Below are 14,715 nucleotides of genomic sequence, written 5' to 3' on the forward strand. Positions count from 1 at the left end.
TTACGGTATGTGCTCCACGACCACTGCCTCTTCTTATTCTCAAGTTGCACTATAGTTTTCTATTTTTCTTTTTCTGAGATGCGGGTTGCAAGAAGTCACCATACAGATTAATGTTATTTTGAAATAAGTTTATTATGAAAGACCCTGCAGAGAGACGAGCAGGGAGACACCATCATTCCTCAATTCTTAAGCATAGTCCTTTTTATACTATACTACGTTCAAAGTCCTTTTTATACCTTAGACACAGCATGCACAGCCTTCGGTGTTAGCATATATGTTAGGAAAATAACATACTTGGCATTAATATATTTAAATCTTAACACAGAATGCAAAGTCCACAAAATGATTATCCAGCTCTCAAACAATCTATAGGAGCCCTCGTCAGCTACATACAGACTAGAGTTGTATCAAGTGGTTTGTCTTTTGAACATCAAGGAATTACATCTAACTGAGCAGTAAATATATTTTATAGAGGTACTGTACATAATTCATGACATAAAGCATAATAAGCATTATTAATATTTAGGGTTCTTTTTTCACTTTGGATACATCAAGCGATTATTTCCCTTCCCTCTTGTTAATTCTGACCGACGTGGTCTTTTTAAGATCTGGATCTGACAATTGCAAACCCCTCAATGGAGTAGGCAGAGAATAATGACATCTGCAAGAAATTTTGGGAAGAGTTCACACAGGGTCTACAATTCTGCATGTTTACCTAAGAAGTAATGGAGCAATAAATATAAAAGAAAATCTGGAAGAGTTGAACTGAAAGTTGCTTTCGTGTACAATGGGAAAAGCACACGACTATGAGAGTATTGCAATTCAAAAAGCACATAACTCTACAGTGTATCTTAAAAAGGAAAAAAAATCAGGAACATATGAGCAGCCACATCAAAATTAAAATAAGGGTGTGTAGCAACATATCAATTTTTATATGCTGCTTCTCAAAAACTAATGCAAAAAGGGAATAGCTTCTCATCAGAACACTTACAAATGAGAAGAGGCCATTTGGCCTAGCTTGTTTGGTAGTTAGTAGTTAATTGATCTGAGGATTAATCCAGCCGTTTCTTGAAATAAACCAGGGTTTTGGCTTCATCAACAAAGCTAAGTAGCTTTGTCCTTATTCCCATAACCGTTATCATAAAGAACTGCCACCATCTAAATGCTGCAGATTTACTAAAAATTCCAATGTACAAGCCTGAAATACCTAGTGGGGATATATAAGAGCCTGTAGCACATTAAATCTCAAATGAATCAAATTGCTGTACAATGGGAGTCTTATCTGATTTGATAGGTGCCAGTCTTAGCCTGTACTGTGAAAGAGAGGGCAAATGTGAAAGGGCTGTCAGGGGTGTTTGTACAAAGCACGTTGCAAAAATAAGATTCTGCAGCAGTGCTGTCAGTGACTTAGAGGGCAGCGATGTTGGAGACAGTGCCCAATTTAAGTGTTCAATTAAGATGTGCAGAACACCTAATAAGGGTCTGCAGTAAGAGTGTTTATTGTCTGTAGAAAACTGCACTGAGCCTCCAGGCTTGCTGCTTCATTAGGGTGGAAATTGAAGCAACTTTGCAAATCTGCCATGGAAAAGACATCAAAGCACCTACACTGCAAAATGAGCTATCAGTTCCTTATTAGATATTCACCTATCTCCTAGGATACAGCAGCTACATACAGTAATCCCAGCATAGATTGCTGTATTTAATATGAAAGCCTTGCAAAAAGACAATTACACATCCCTGGGAGTGGAGCAGGTGTGGGTCTTTGCTTCTGGGATCTGAACAGCATGAGCAGAATAAAATGAGACACCACAGCCTTTTTAGGGTGATATCAATACCTACACAAACCTGCAAGGAATCATGATCTCTCAGAACCTTCAATAAAAACAGCAAAACACAGTGTTTGCCTGACTGATCAGACCAGCCAATTAAGCAGGAGGTTAGAGATCCAATTTTTGTAATGACCCATTGAATGCATTTACATCTTTTGTTTGGCTGTTCCCAAAGAAACATATTAAAAACATAAACACATCACAAAGGTATATCGAAAAATTAAAACTGTCACATATCCATATTAAAACATACTACGGACCTTTACAAAACCCTGTGTGAAGCAGCTGTTATATTCTGAAGAGCGATCGGGTTCATACAAGTTCGTTTTTGTTACAGCCCACACACTGAGCTGACACTGTTTCACTGCTGCTTCTGTCTTTTTTAAAAAAAGACTGTTGTAATTGATCGCTGATTAAAGAAAACTGCTGTGATGCATTTATACTACTAGAGTTATTGGCCTCATTTATTAAAGATACTGGGCTCACAAATACACCCCAAGATCTGATCTAAGAAAAATTGTGTTTTAACTGCTGGGAAAATGTTGATCCATTTGGTTTTTAGTGGCATTTAATACTACCATATTATCATATGTCTTTATATTTGTAAATACTATTAACTATTTTATTGTATGCAGTTAATGTATTAAACATTTGCTGATAACTTCTGAATCATGGGCCTTCAGAATCGGAGCACTGTAGCAGGTGGGAGACTTCAGATTCTCAGGGCAATACAGAAAGGGGGCAATTTCTGCAAATTGTTGAAGGAAATTAACTATGTCGTATAACACCAGATCATGGTCAGAATTCACCTCCATACATTTAAGCATCTTGTAACAAACAATGCAGATTTTTCCATATGGGAAAGTTTCTTCAGAAGAACCCCTCCAGAAGATGATTTGTAGCAAACGCCAAAGTGCTGCAGACAGCTAAATCTCGCGATATTGTTGAGCCGATGTCACAGTGGGACATATACCTAAGTAATGGGTTACAAACGTAACCATGCCTGAAATCTCATGGGAGTTTATGTTGCCTTAATTCCTGAAGCATCCCTATGTGTTTTTTTACCAGCTAGGCACTGCAAAAATTACTAATTAAGGTGACTCTTATTTCATGCATAAATCTAATATGTTAATTAATCATTTTCAGATCAAATTGCATCTGTTTGTAATTAAAAAAGCCCCCTTTCTGTATTGTTCTTTGTGGGAAATCCCCATAAAGGCTTAATAAAACTACAGTTGTATGCGTGATATAGTGAGTGTAATTATTTTTGCCATAGCCGAACAATTGATTTTCATTATTTTTAACGACGTTTGTCAGCCACTGTAAATCCTACATCACATTTCGCACCACCACCCCCCAACTCCGGAAGTCAGAATGACTTCTATTGCTATTTATAGACCTAGACCCCATTCAAGATCATCTTTGGTTTAAAAGACCAAACTCCTGCTTCATTTAATTTCTTATGACATCTGAACAGTATGTCTCGTACTCTGGGCCAAGGCAGTTCAGTTATATTATAGACAGCAAAGCACAGGATTAGAGGCAAAGTTGATAAGCTGATCTGAAAAAGAAGTAAGAAATATTGCTGTATGTATATTTGTGGATGAGACACATTACATTTTACAATAACAATTATAAAACAGTAAATCTTTTATTTGTAAATATAGTAGAATTTATCTGTAATGTATCATTGTTTGAGATTAGTTTGCTATGATTCTGTTGCACTGTTTTAGTATAATTTAGGTATAATTCCTAAAACAAGATAAATTGTGCCTCAAAATATATCTGATTTTAAATTCTTTAGGAATACAGCTGTTTGTATTAATACATAGAAACCATGGAATGACACTTAAAAACTTTTGACCTTTTGTGATCTTTTCTTTTAAGCCCACATTATTTTAGCTTTGTGTTGCCGTGATAAAAAGTTGTTTAAACACAGTAATTTTTGTCCATTATTTAACAATACCTTTGTTCAGGCCAATAGCTTGTTTCCTGCCCATGTTGATGGTACTGCCAATGAAAATATTAAATGCTGGTGCTTTTGATAACAGCTTCCACATGTTTCGTAAAATAGTACATTTCCAATTCTTTCATTTATTGACATAAAGTAATAATATACACTACAATGTTAAAAGGCAACAAGGATTAAACTGACACATTTGTTCTTTAATAATAATAGCTATTTAAAGTGCTGCAAGCATTTGACTAGTAAGAGATTGAAGCAAAGAAGTCCATTCATTCAGTTTGCAGCATGGTGTAAAAATGTATTTCAGAACTGGAAAGTGTCCTGCCCTAATGACACACAACTAATTACGTGAGAAAGGCATCACACCAACTTTTCTCCAGTGAACACTGGGTACTGTAATGGATACAATGCATTTTTCCTTCATTTTGCATTCTTATTAAAGGGGATCCCAAATGCCTCAGTTGCTAATGGTGCTCACTGAGCACAGGTCGACCTTTATGATCCATGTGTTGTGGGTTCAAGTGTAGGTCATGCCACTAGCTGGCTGTGATTAGGATGCCTCTAGTGGTGGGACACAAAATCCCACTCCGGTTTTTAACTTTGTTTGTCTGTGTCTGGATGGATTTCCCTGTTTTGGACATTATAACATTCATGGATTTGCCTCAGACTCCCCTGGACTGTTTGCCTTGGACACACCTCCCCGAATTGTGCTGTCTGCATAGGGTATTGAAAGAACACTTTGTGAAAGTATGCCCTGAAAACATGCAAGTCAAGCACATTTATGCAAAATCTAAGTGTAATCTAAGGTTTTCACCAGTAACACAACTGCACCCCAATTTAGCTGATCAGACTGTATAAGAGCGTAGATGCATATAGACATATTTTAAAAAAGGAGGGAAAAAGGTCTTTGATTTCTGTATTCTGAATCTCTCAGATATGATAAGACAAGTAGTTCAGGTGGGTAGCTGCGTCAGCATGCGTAGGCTGCAAAGGAACAAGTAATAGGTTTATTCCATGCTGAAAAAAAGAAGAAAGAGAACACAACGTTTCGGCCGTGGAGCCTTCTTCAGGTGTGAGGTATGATAAGACAAAGCAAACAAAATAGGCAGAGGAAGGAAAACTTCCTTGAATCAGCCTAACAGCAATTGGAAGATGCAGTGGAGGACAGAGGAGAATTCCCCAGTTAAAAGAGTGGTCTTAAAGAGTGAAGAGAGCAATACACTGATAAGCAACAGGATCAGAGTAAACCAAACAGGAAGACCAGCTGTTCTTACAGGCAGATAAGTGATTCAGTGACATGGGAACCTAATTAAGGATTAATTATAATTAATCTATGTGTAAGCTCCTGGAAGATCCTCTAGGATGTACTCCAAACTTCATCAGCATCTTTCTCCTGCTTCATGATGATGAGGACATGCGGTAATCTTCACTAATCGATCAATTACAGAAAACCTTTGAGGTCCCAACAGCAGAAAAAGGAGTATGCCATCACCCTTACTCTACGTTCAGTATTTCTGAGTGCTATGCTTATATGATAACAGATCCATGCTGGACTGTAGCTGATTTACCAATTGGATGGTAATATACAAGGACAATCTTGACATTAATTCTCTCCACAATGTCTATTATCACCACACCTCCTCTCTACATACCTAGCTTAGCTGGTTCCCTTCTCTCTAGCCTCTCTCTACTTGATGCAACATGCCTTAGTAAACTGGTATTTCATATGAGATCCACCACCTTTAATTATAACCCATTCCCACTGTTTTATTTCAATCCTGTTTCTCTACTCTCTGCCCTGTTGTCCTCAAAATTATAAATGAGTCCTTGAGCACTGGTATGGTACCAGTGGCTTTTAAAACACCTACAGTTACCCCTTTGCCAATAAATAAATACATTTGGCCTTGGACAACCTAAATAATTTTCATCCTACATGCAAACTTCCCTTTCTATGACAATTCAGTTAAATAACCATCTCATTCAAAATAAACTATTTGAAATATTTACTGCATATAAACAGCCCTGACTTCTGATTCTGGTTCTCTTTATTCTCCATGACCTCAGTGTTGTTTTTGACACTGTTAACAATTGACATCACACTTGTCAAATCTTGAAGCTGTTTTGGTGTTTCTGACACTGCTCTTAAATGGTTCACGTATTACCTTACGGATTACTGACACTTTGTCTATCTTGGAGTGTCAAAAATACTGAAGTGGGACTCTTAAGTCTGGTGTTCCTCAGGGCACAATACTGGTACCCATACTATTCAGCATTTACATGTTCCCACTTGATCAGTTATTAAGATCACAAGGGCTAAATGATCATTTTTAAACTGAAGATACTCAGATCTACATTTATACTGAACCCGATACTCTCTCCAATTGCGTCTCTGATGTGAAAACATGAATGACTCAAAATGTCCTACTAAAGTCATACTTCTTGGCACCTCCCATCAACTTTGAGAAGCCAGCTGTAACCCTATCTATGGATGACACAGTACTTGAATTTTAATCTAAATTGAAGAACTTGGGGTTGATTTTTGATCCAGGCTTGACGCGTGATACATACTGTATGTGCAACATATTGTAAAACATCTTTTTTCCACCTCAGAAATATCTCTAGACTATGTCCTATGTTATCTCTAACTATTGATGAAAACTGGTTAACACCTTTGTCTACTCTCGAATTGATGTAATGCCCTAGTCACCATGGTATCAAAATCCACACTAAAACTTCAGCAGGTCGAGAATTCTGCAGCCAGAATCCTCATGAGATCATGTGCAAGAGACCGCATTACTCCTGTCCTGGAGTCCTTACACTGGCTTCCTATCAGGATCCGTGCAGACATCAAAGTCCTCAAGATCACCTATAAGGCTCTATATCACTTGACTTCTCAGTATCTGTCTGACTTATATTCTCCCTACTCTCCATTTCACAACCTTCATTTTTCCAGCTGTGGTCTCCTGATTGTCCTCCAAGCTGGTTTATATTCTATTGGAGACAGGACTTATCTTGTTATGCCCCAGAGCTCTGGAACTCTGTCCCCAAGGATATCAAACAGTCACCTTCCCTGAGCACTTTCAAATCAACACTTAAAACTTCCTTCTTTTGAAGGTCTTTCATTTGTTTGTTATGCATTCCTATCCAAACTCTTTTTGTAATTGTGTAATTCAGATGTCTCCTCCATTGTGTCCTTTTTTCTTACTGCTTTGAGAAGCCAAGTTTAAAAGCAGTACATAAAATAATGTTTATATATTCAGTATATTTGTATTTTATATACATGGAGATCTGAGCTTAGCCGTGGCTGCTATTTCCCCATTTTGTTTTACTGCCATTTTACAATCCTGGACAGTTTGCTTTTACTTTTCAACCCCAGTTTCCATACCAAACTGTCATTATTAAATTCCCAGGATGCTCAACAAGGCTTTTATTTAGTGTAACGCATATGGCCACTACTGCAGGTTGTGCGAGCCGGCTTACCAGCGCGGTGACGTCACCGCCCTTCTCTGTGAATAGCAGGGACCGCAGCTGTTGGGCTGATGGGAGATTTCCCTTTAACTCAACTGGCTGGGTCCCTGTTGAGTGACTGGGCCTGGGTTTGAGTCCCCAGTGGCGAGGGCGCATACCCACGTGAACCCGAGAGCACTGCAATACCATCTCTAGATAATTTTAACTAACATTAAAGTTCTTGAGTCTTTGAATTAAAAACAGCCTCTGATTTGCTTTCTTAAAAATATTGTCTATATTCTCAGTGTAACTCAGCCTCTGGTCAATATGTGTTTGCAGATATTTAAAACTCTCCACAACCTCTAAAGACTAGCTATTAAAGGGGAGCTGCAACGCCATTTTTATATTTGAGGGTTAGAAAGAATCAGCATTGATGAGTGCATTCCACACCACAATGAAAGCAAAATGTACACAGTTACTTGTAAAACCTCCAATTTACACCACAAAATAAACAAAATTTCCAGGTGTGCACAGCGGCATGTTCTGCAAAAAAACATCTGGTGACGTATACAGCCCTGTGACATTGTGAACAAGCAGGCTTGTGAACACATCTCTTTTAGTCCAATAGAGATATTGCTTTGGATTTCAAGATTGTTTTGGTTTTGCTTGCAAATGATGTTGGAACATTTCTGTGGAGAAATGTCTGCTGCACAGCCTTTATTTATACGCTCGTACATCATATTACATTAGTCAATTACTAAGTGAGCAGGAAGGGCCTCATAATTTCCCAATTCATGGGGTCTGAAGTGCACATTTGTGGAAACATGGCAACTCACAGTACTTTCACAAAGCTCACAATTTTGTGCTTAATTCTAAATTTGTACATTTTGTTCTATAAAATTTAACTAATTTATTTTGTTTTTGGTCTGCAGTTCCTTTTTAAGTACTGTTGGCTGCAAAGGATCATGTTCTTTCTCAAGCAGCACAACAAGCTGGGTGGCCATGCTCTTCGTCCAGCTTGGCCTAGGCAAGCATACCAGAGGAAGCCAGAAGAGCAGCCGCTGGAACATGATGGCTCCTGAACTCTTCAACTGAACGGAAAGAAGCACAACGCTTTAATCCATAAAATCAAAGAATGAGGAAGCAAAATGAGAGAGCTGAAAAGATCTCACCATTGTAACGGGAGCCAGTTCACACTCCCATGTAGTGCGTATTTAGGACTGTAGACTGTAGGAGACTGGAGAAGGGTAACGGGGAAACATGGCAGGATCAGGACGGGGTGACTGACTGGGGGGCGTGACGGCAGTGTTCTGGTGCTCTGGGGGCGTAGCAGGCGAACAAGTCCAAAACAATCTGAAAGGGGAAATCCATCCAAACAAAGACAGGAATGGGGGACAAGCAATCAGGAACTAGGAAGTTAAAAACATAATGGAGCCGGGTGCTCCGAGCCCCAGACCCATATGGTCAAGTCGCCGGGGAATAAGACCTGCCCTCGGGCTACACGCGAGGCCAGGGAATAGGCAGGCCTTGTGGCGTCCATCTTCCAATACTGACCGCAGAGCTCCAGAGGCACAGGTTTAAAAAATACACACGGGACAAGGAGCAGGTGAAAGTGATAATGAAACTAAAATACAAAAAAGGGTCAGAGCGCCCTCTAGAGGAGGGATGACGATCGTGACATCCACGATCGTAGTACGCAGTGCATGGACAGGTATCTCCTGAGACAACACCGGCACTTCCTGCCAGAGTGTGTGTGGATCCCAGCTCATGAACGATATTCACCCTCCATTGCAAAGGACATCTCTTTCAAACACTTTGCATCGAACCTCCAGGACATCTTCTATCCCACGACCTGCATGCAGTACCTTTTCTTGTACATACTGGCTGGCCTCCCAAGCTTATTTCCACATTGGTGGTGACAGTCATCACAACCTTTCCATGACCCGCAAGCTACTGCAAGATTTATTCAAATTTAACATCCTTTCTCACTCGTGGAAGTAGATTAAATAAACTGAGCTAAATAATAACACAGCTGTATTTCAATGGATTCAAAGACCCTAACCAGAACTTGGGGACAAGAACATTTCTCCATAAATGAACACCTCTGTGACCCACCCAGGAGTGAAAATCAAGCCCTGATATTCATATATTCATCCTCACTAAAATAAATGTTCAACATCAAACACCTTTTCTACAAATGTTGCAATCAGAAACTATTCACATTTAATTGGACTTGTCTGCACATTTTAGTAACTGGGGAACTTCAGGCTCATGCTTTGTGTCATGGTAAGAGTGTTGTCCTATGCACAAAAAGCTCCAGAACTCTTCAGGGGAAAAAAAATCTAATTAAGCCTTTTGAATTATAAAAAAATGTTTTGCCACTGCTTTGAAAAATATCTAATTATAGCGACATTTCACTTCAGTCCATCAAGAAAACTCACACCGAATTTGTCAGAGGTGAGGAGGAAAAGGTTATATTTAGAAATAAATAGCAGCAGGTGCAATAAAAGATTTCAGAAAATGAAAATATGGGAAACAGTTCCCAAGAGTGAGAAAGCTTATTTTTCGGATGTATTTATGCACTGCAGATGACAGTATTATTATGCAAAGCTGCCACACAGCAAAAGCTGTTTTGGAGTTCTGCTAATGAATGTATCTGTTGTTGAGTGTTATAGAAGCAGGGCTCTGCAGCTCTGGTGAGTCTCTTTTATGAACTGCAGTCTGAAATCCTACCTATGACATTACCAGCACGGTGTCACTCATACATCACGTGGGGTCAGTGTTGATTTCCAAAAGGGCCAATTTTCATATTTAGACAGTGATTCAAAACAAACACCAAACATCATTTTAATTTTCTCTTCGCCCATTAATTCTGTCTCGTGTTCTTACTCAATGTCCATCACTTATAATCCACTTTTAATAGACCTGCCTCTTAACTGTGATTCTGTATGCCATACAATCAACAATACCAATGCCACAAAGCACCAAATATAAAACATATTCTGTACATTTTCCAGCTTTGTAGTTCAGTCAGGACGTATTGCAAAAGGATCATATAGCAGAAAAATAACAATAGCACGGGACTTAAAATTATTGTGGGGAAACTGTCCGTTACCTCTACAGTATTTTTACTGTTCTGGGAGATGCTCATTTAAATAGCGCTAGGTACTGTATATACTGTATCTACACTGCTTTAGACATTCTGTATTGTTCTACTTTTCTTACTCAGTTTTCCCTTTTTATGCAGAAATAATTATTTGATTTAATACTGAAGTTTTAGCTATTTTAGTTGTATGTTGACAATAACTATCGGTAGTAAAGATCTGTACTTTGCAGCACAAAAAGAAGGATGCATTATGAATGTATAGAGAGAAACAAATTATGTTAATGATATGGACCGTCTGACACTGAGTCAATGAGATTTGATTGGTAAATGATGGATTAGCAACTGCAACACTTCATATTGGCTCTTCTTGGATCAGTTACCTTGAGGTGTTTTAATCAATGAGAATGAAGAATTGCTAAATGACAAGATTGGTTTATTTTCACTTAAACTAGGCTGTATTAATAACAGTCAAACTGATGTATTAGCAGAAAACACTAGTAGAGGCTTTAAGTAAATTAATGATACTCATAAAGTACTGTACATAGATTGCCATTCCTGACTGTGTGTAATACTTTTACACAGCAGAGTACATGCCGAAACTCGCAGGACATGGATGTAAAGATATATATATGTAAAGATGTTTATTCCTTAAAATTATAGAAAAGTACTGTGTACTTTTGTTCTGTTTTGCTGAAACTTTTCTTCGCATTTTTTTCTTTAAAGTCTCTGGAAAACAAGCAGCACCAATGAAAGAAGACAAATCAACTACTTGCAGTCTGTCAAGTAATGAGTGCACAGTCTGCTACACAATATATCAGTCTGCCCTGCTTTTAAAGAAGGCCAGAAAGTCTCATTCCAACAAAAGAGAAACCTTGTGTAACCTGATCTCTGTTCTATCCTCAGAAGCACCCCTTTGAAGGATTTTATAAGGACATTTTCTTCTAAACATCGATACAAAAGCATCTTCACCACCCGTTGCACCGGAGTGAAATTAATGCACCAAATGAATGACCCTCCATACTAATGAAGCCAAAGCCTATTTTATCCATATGAATTGCAAGCTCCCTTTCCAATTATGCAACAGACGAGCATTGACACCAGGGACAAAAAAAAAACGCAGCACAGCACATAAAATTATAGGCATTATCACCGGAAGATAATTTTAAAGCTCAAGACCTCATGTCAGTTAGAGAATGATAATTAAGTACAAATTAATTGCTTGAATTTTTTTTTAAGCCAGACACACATAAAGTATCTGGTAATGCTATTGTATGGCCTGTTTCAGTAACAGCCATCTTGGCACATTACTAATGTAATATGAATCTGGCATCATGTCCATATTCAAGAGCTAATTTTATAATTGCCCAAGGCTGTCCCTCTAAGAAAGAAACAGGTGACACCATGTAATAGAACATCCTACTACACCAATGCTCTGACAACTGTGTAAGATATGTGCATTATGCAAACAGTAAGATATCCCTTAATATAATTGTATTGCTTGCAGATTGATAGAAACACGTTGGTCTTGCTTTGTGAGTTAGCTGCATCTCTTTTGGTTTAACAGTACACTACACTCCCAAAATTATGCAAAAACACAGCACTGTTTTTCACAATACAGTCCGTCGGACAATCTGTAGCAATTGTTCCTGTGAACTGGCCTGAATCTTAACTAGTGTTATAAAAATACACAAGATACACACTCACAGCATCAGACACTGTGTAATGGCCCCTGCCTTCCCCCTTTCCTCTTAACAAATGCACGTCTTTTGTCAGTACTCTGAAATAAAGTATAATTTGGTCTAAACTAACTTGATTTGACCTTTAACTTTACAACTTTACCTTTGACTAACTTTACTAACTTTGGTACAAGCAAAGGGTCTGCTCGATGAATACCTCTCACTAATGAAGGTATGGGGCTGGTAAAATAAATTCAGAACTCAGAACCTAAAAACACCCTGACAGTCACGAACTATGCACACAGATGTCCTCACATTTTCCTCCTTGCTGCTGTCCTCCCTCACCCGCAGCCAGGCACAGAGCTGGAGCACGGCAGGAAATGAAAATAAGCACTTGACACAGACGATAAGGCAGGTGGAATAAGACCTGGCAAAGGCCTTGAGCAAACTGCAAGATTACAATTCACTTGATCCTGGGTCATCAGGTACCAATCTGAGCTAGACTCCCTCATGAACCGAAGTAAGTCAGATTTGTTATTTTTCAGTCATCTTTGTCTTTACCTTCTTTGAGTTTGGCATTTACTCTGATTTCATTAAATGTATTAATTTCTGTTTTTGCCAATGGGATATTTTCTCTGTAATGCCAGTTTTATCATACTTTGTCATTTGCTATTCTGCCTTCCCTATCCTTTTCTGCTTTATGTGCACTAAAGCTCTGCACGTCAGTTCTTTATGCAACTACTTAGTAGTTTGGGTAGATTACAACACATCCACCATTGTTTGGTTCATCCTCAAGAGACATTTCTCACAAGTCTACTGACCACTGTCGTTTCACAAGGGTATCTTTGCTCCCGTGTTTAATTTCTCCCAAGATGTGCGAGCATCACAGAATGACATCTTACATTCTTCCGCATAGCGAAACAAGCATGGCTTGCAATATTAATCTGCAGCTCAACCCACTTGCTGTATGTAAACAGAGGCTGATTATACTCTTGGATTTTCAATACAGGAGATATCTACCTGCTCCAAATGCCAGAGCTGCCTGGCACAGATGAGACAGGCTCTGCTCAAGGCTGTTTGAAAACAATAATCCTGTCATCTAATTACAACCGCAGGTACTTAAAAAAATGTGGCCCTGGAATAATAGAGACGGACAAATTTACAATGCTGTTACGTGGACACAGTATTGAACCTCTGCTCACGTTCATGACCCAGTAGAATCTGTGCATTTGACCTGTGAGGAAATTTCAAAAAAGGCTAGGATAGGGTTTTAATTACCTGTACTTCACAAAACCTAGAGCTCTTCTGCTACTGTCAGTGCTTTCTTCACTGCTGTTCCATAGCAACCTAAAAATAAGAAAGTGCCATGGTTCAGTTCTTTTTAGTCTCTGTTGCTATTATGCCAAGAAGACGTTTTATTTCTTTTGTGTTGAAAAGACAGATTTCCACTTTTTGGAAGGCTAGGACATTTTGAACGACAAATGAAGATAAGCATTTCTAGTCAAAACAGTGCAGGGAACATCTATACACCTATATACTTAGGTCTAATTACATCTCAGCATAAATATACACAATGCAATAAGCGATAAGAAAAGGTTGGCATTGATTAATGCAAATATGCATTGAAAAAAAAGTATCCCAGACCCTTTTCCCCTGGAAAAACAAAAACACACACTGAGTGTTAAGATCTAACACTAAGACCCCTAGTTTCCTATTACTCTTTCTTGAAGTCTATTTTGCCTGATGTTTCCCGGTGCCTTTTGCACAACAGCCACAATTCCAACAATGTGAACAGAAGTTGATAATAATATTCTCAATAATTATAAATCCTCATCTTTTCTCTCAACAGCTGTACTGCACATTGGATCCTTTTTAAGGTTTCTCAATCTGCCTGCTCTCATGGATTTATTATATCTTTAGGTGTTCTTAAAAATCAAGCAGTACAAAACATATATTATTTGTTAATTGTGATTAGCAGAATTTGTACAATGGCTCATTGATGGAAAGAGAAATGAGAGAGATTAATTTGCTATGCAGTGGGAATCTTTGATTCCCCGAAATCTATAAAATGTTGTTGATCTATTAAAGTGGAGAGATCATCCTCAGAAAATCAATCTAATAAATAAAAATACAGTACTAAAGGACCTTGGCAGACATGTCTAATCTCCAGCACTTTTAGATGTAAGGTACGTCTATAGATTGGTGCTTCAGAATTTACGGGCTATATAATGAATCACCATAGTTGTCAGATTGGCTCTTTGTTTTCTACAGTTATAATTTTATTTTGGCAACCCCCGGGATCACCTGCAATATTTTCTCTTGGACATATAAGAATTTCAAGATTGACTAGTTAAAGCAGACAACCATGTCATCCTAAAAGAACACTATGTTAGAAACTGGTGAAAGACATTACATGCATATCTCTTGCACTGTTCAGTTCATTCCCTTTAAATATCCAGAGGGAATGTGGTACTGTACTGTATGCTTTGTCTTGGAAGATTCACCAGGCTGGCACAGTACATTTCCCCTGAAGGGGGGGCTACAATATTCCTTTGTGACATATCATGCAGAATCCTTGTATACACAGTATCGCCCAGAGATCTGTGACAATGCTATGTTACAGTTTGGACTGTAGTACCAACAGTACATTTCTTAGTCCACATATACAGGGACACAGATAAAGGTAGGCTG

General features: G+C 38.5%; 1 long non-coding RNA gene across 1 annotated transcript in view; it reads right to left on the bottom strand.

Annotated features, from left to right (window-relative positions):
* LOC107076929 (uncharacterized) overlaps window positions 1–14,715 on the bottom strand; it is a 42,628-nt gene that overhangs the window by 25,069 nt on the left and 2,844 nt on the right. The window contains exon 3 of the long non-coding RNA XR_001478056.2: window positions 13,303–13,371. This is a non-coding gene — a long non-coding RNA (uncharacterized lncRNA). The remainder of the gene's footprint in view (window positions 1–13,302; window positions 13,372–14,715) is intronic.

This window comes from Lepisosteus oculatus, chromosome 5, assembly GCF_040954835.1.
Source record: "Lepisosteus oculatus isolate fLepOcu1 chromosome 5, fLepOcu1.hap2, whole genome shotgun sequence".
Lineage (NCBI taxonomy): Eukaryota > Metazoa > Chordata > Actinopteri > Semionotiformes > Lepisosteidae > Lepisosteus > Lepisosteus oculatus.